This window comes from Cebus imitator, unplaced genomic scaffold (assembly GCF_001604975.1).
Source record: "Cebus imitator isolate Cc_AM_T3 unplaced genomic scaffold, Cebus_imitator-1.0 Scaffold14, whole genome shotgun sequence".
In the NCBI taxonomy this organism is placed as follows: Eukaryota; Metazoa; Chordata; class Mammalia; order Primates; family Cebidae; genus Cebus; species Cebus imitator.
This window is the reverse complement of record NW_016107329.1, coordinates 10,395,775-10,400,126: the sequence shown is the minus strand read 5'-3', so window position 1 is coordinate 10,400,126 and position 4,352 is coordinate 10,395,775.

Genomic DNA, 4,352 nt, shown 5'->3' with positions numbered 1-4,352 from the left:
TAGGGTGCTGGAGTAATGTGGTGGGCTAGGGTGCTGGGCTAGGGTGCTGGGTTAGGGTGCTGGAGTAATGTGGTGGGCTAGGGTGCTGGGGTAATGTGGTGGGCTAGGGTGCTGGGTTGGGGTGCTAGACTGGTAAGAGCAGTGACACGGTGTGTGGAAGGTCAGACCAATGTAGCACAGCTTGCCTGAGCCTGCCAACGGAAAGGATTCCTGTGGTGTGGGCAGCAGGTGGATCTTCTGAAAGCTTCTCTGCAACTCCACGTGGGGCTCGAGACCCTGAGATCATGCTGAGGACCCTGAGGTCAAATCATGGTGGTGCATCTAGAAGCTTCTGAGAGTCAAGAAAGGAAGGCAAAATATCATGGGCTACGTTCAATCCTTGATGACCCTTCTTCCCATGGATGCAGGTGACCGCATCTCACCTGCCCCAGACAAGCAGTATAGCAAGGCTGCATGGGCCGCAGGGCAGAAAACTGGGTGAGCTGAAGACACCAACCAGAACACTGACCCCGTGGGCACCAGCTCACCCCTGGCGTCAACAGGAGACTGGCAAGCAGAGCTCCGACTCCCTTGTTTTTATCTGAAGCTTTATGTTTTCTTTCTTTCTTTTTTTAATTCCTTCACTCTAGACCTCGGCCTCTGATTTACTTTGCTTATATGATTCTTGTTTCAGCAGCTGCTCCTCCAAGTTCACAGCACCTGCAGCTGTGGCTCACTGAGTATTGAACAACTATGAGATTCTCCCTCAAAGTGCCCACTTTTCTATTAAAATGCAATCAGAAATGTCCAGCGTCAGGCTATTGGGCTTCCTTCTTGATTTTATTTTGTTAGTTTTTTTGCAGACCCAGGCATGCATTAGAAGTTTAGTTTATTCCTGAAGATGAAGATGAAGGTTACCGTCATTACTGCCCCTCAGAAACAGGCTCTAAAGATGGTAATTTTTCAGTGGAATGGGATCCTCTGTGGGCAGCAGCCTGCTAGAGGAGTTTATGTCTGTTTCTGAAATATATGTGCTGACAGCGGTTGTGTTCATTCTTTCAAATTATCAACTTGCTAAATATCTTTTGTGATAATAGATTATAATGGTGACAGGAGCAACAATTCAGTGAACTTTGGCTGATACATAGGTGATAATCACGATGATCAGACAAAAAAATCATGTTCTCACCTGCAAAGTTACCAAAGAGGCTACCCATGAAAACAAGCTGAGCCCGACTACGGATTTCAGCAATGTGTCTCTGTGTGAAAGCCTCAAGAACCCTTTTTTCAACCCTTGACATTTTAGTCTTGTTATGAGGACTTTGTGATATTAATAGCCGTTTTCAGAAAGAGAGAAACAATGTGTGAAGGAGATGTAAACAACACGTAGATAAGCAGGAAGTGGCCCTTCGACAATGACATTCAGGTGTCCTTCTTTGAGCTGTCTCCACCCTAGAGTGAGCCAAACAGCCCAGCCAGTGTGACCTGAATCTTATGGAATATATCTTGAGGAAAAGCACAGAGAACCCACCAGCAACAGATGATGAGCAAACTCTATGGCTGGCTGAGAATTATGGGAACTTCAGGAACGTCTGTTTTCCCATGCAAGTTGTCTAACTTGCAGAAACATTTATAATTTGCCTCCTGCCATATTAAAATCTAGATAAGGTCCCTCATTTACCAGAAGACTTCGTTGCTTTCTTATCTGCTTTTGAGACATCATGTAATAAGAGTTGTGTCTTTTTTTCCTTTGGGTCTGTAGTGCTTTTTCAATCAATGTAGCTGACACCAGACAATTTCAGCACAAGAGACATATCACACTGGCCCTGTATGAACGTTGACCTAATTTAGTTAATCTTAGATTATTTATCCAGAATATCTTGTCTGTGAATATTTGAAAGTATATAACCATTGTAGTCCTTAGGGGAAAGAAGAAAAACAGAAAGCAAATGAGAGTCTCTCTGGCTTTATAAGGTGACAATACAAATGAGGCAGTGTAATACATATCCTAAATGAATGGACCATCCTGAACATCCAAAGTCTGAGTGCTGGAGTTTCCAATGGGATGTTGATGGCTCTTTAACAGGAGTATGCTAAGTTTTTAGTTTTTCCTTTGGCAGTTTTTTTTTAATCAAGTAGTTTGATATCAGAATAAAATAGTTCTATTAGTTGCTTACTTAAATAACAAGAGTGATATTCCTCAAAGAGTTAATACCAAAATTAACCCTTTCGATTAGGTTACCCACAAAGCCTTGCTTATCCTTGGTATTTCACAACATTTTCTTTTTCCTTTAGTTAAATTTAATTTAGCCAAAAGTAGAAAAGTAAGTGAACAACTGGACAGTTCCTTTTATGATAAAAAAAATCTTGATTTTATTCAAAATTCTCTATGAGATGCTTCCATTATTGGCAAAGTACACTTGACCTCACATTCTTATTGCATTTTTTAAATTAATTATGCAACCCTCAAGATAAATATGTAAAAGTATAATGCGTGTCTATGCAGCCTGTAGGCAAAATTTTTGTGTTGCCATTACACTAAATTTATTGAAAACAACATTCCTGGAGCAATCTCTTTTCACTTGCTATTATCAACAGGCAAAATATAATTTCTAATTTTTATAACTTCACTTCTAGAAATCTGTGGCTAACATGTAAAATATTTTTAAATATCTTCTTTAAAAGAAAAAGTTGGCAAATATGGTTTCTTACAACTTCTATGACCAAGGTATGACTCCACGGATGTTTGAAGCTGTGAGTCAATTGTGGGAATCAAAGGGAATCCCACTCTTGATGAATAGAAGCATTTTCCCAGATGTAAATTCCTCCCCAAGCTTTCTGTTTGTTTTCTGTGTTTCGGGTTGTGGTGATGGTAGGTGGTGGCAGTGAAACGCGCGTGTGGGGAAATTAAAGCAAAAAAGTACCAAAATGCTGACCCGAGATTTAAAAATAACAGGAAAGCGGGCTCTCGAGCTGCGCAGACATTCCACAGTCACCCTAGTCACACATGTCTTGTCATTATCCAACACTTGGAGCAAGATTATTCAGAAGTTACCGGAGAGTTCACGCAAGATTGCTGGCTGAGATCACAATACAGTCATTAGATGGAACTAAAGCTAAAATGAAAAGAAAATGAATGGAGAAGTAAAATACAAAGTGTAATGTCCCTACCCCACCCTCCCCCCACCGGCCATGCGTTCTCATGAAAGAAAAGAAGCTTTGAGGACAGACTGTGTTACAACGGCGACTTCAGAACCGGCGGCTCTGTGCGGGCGTCCCTCCACCACGTGCTCAGCCTTCTCCACCATTTTTGCTTTTCCTTTGTCGTTTCTGAAGATCCCTGAGGTCTCGTGCTGCCCAGCAGGAGGATAATGCACAAATAGCCACGTAGGTAATCGCAAAGTTCCCAGGAGCTACAGTTTCAAAAAGCAAAACGAAGGAGAAATTTCAACAATGTATTTTATTTAACCTAAGGTGTTAGGTTAAATATAATCATTTCAACCTGTGATCAATATTTTAAGTGATTCCTGAGGTGTTTCACCTGCTTTTGAGTACTGCATCTGGAAAATCCCGTGTGCGTTTCACACGGAGCTGCACGCTGAGTGGAGGGGGCCCGGTTCCCCATGCACAGTAGCCCCTGCAGGCTAGCGCCCATCACCCCGGACAACACAAGTCCAGGGGCAGCCAAGGAGCCTGCACTGGGTAGAGCCTGAACCTGGGAGCGCTGAGAGCAGTGAGCACCCACTGCGGTAGCCTCAGGCAGGAGCCCCCTCTGAAAACACAGGAGGAAAGGAATTGTTGAAGCTGAGAGATGACATGACCTCGTTCTCCATGTTTGGCTACAGTTGTTGAATTTCTATAAGGATCAGCTCACTGGGCCTGTGTGTGTCCCTAAGCCAGTAACCTGCCAGCTGTGTGACTTTCCCTCCCATGAAGAGTCCTGCCCAGCCACAAAGAGCCACCTCAGTGTTTAACCAGCCCTCGACACTGTGGAGACGCAAGGGGATTGCAGTGCGTGTGTGTGCAGGGGGGAATGCAAGTGTGCAACTGTGTCGTGTGTAAGAGTGAGTGCCTGCGAGTCTGCTGCATCTATGAATCCTATGTAAGAAAGAGTGTGTGACCTGCATGTATGTGGGGATATTGATTCTGGGAATTTGTGTGTATGGGATGTGTGTGTGTGTGGATGTATGTGAGTGTGTGGGATGTGTGTGTGTGAGTGTGCGTGATGTGTGTGTGTGTGATGTGTGTGATGTGTGTGTGTGTGGGATGTGCATGAGGGTGTGTGGGATGTGTGTGAGGGTGTGTGGGATGTGTGTGAAGGTGTGTGGAATGTGTGTGTGTGGGATGTGTGTGTGGGGATGTGTGTGAGGGTG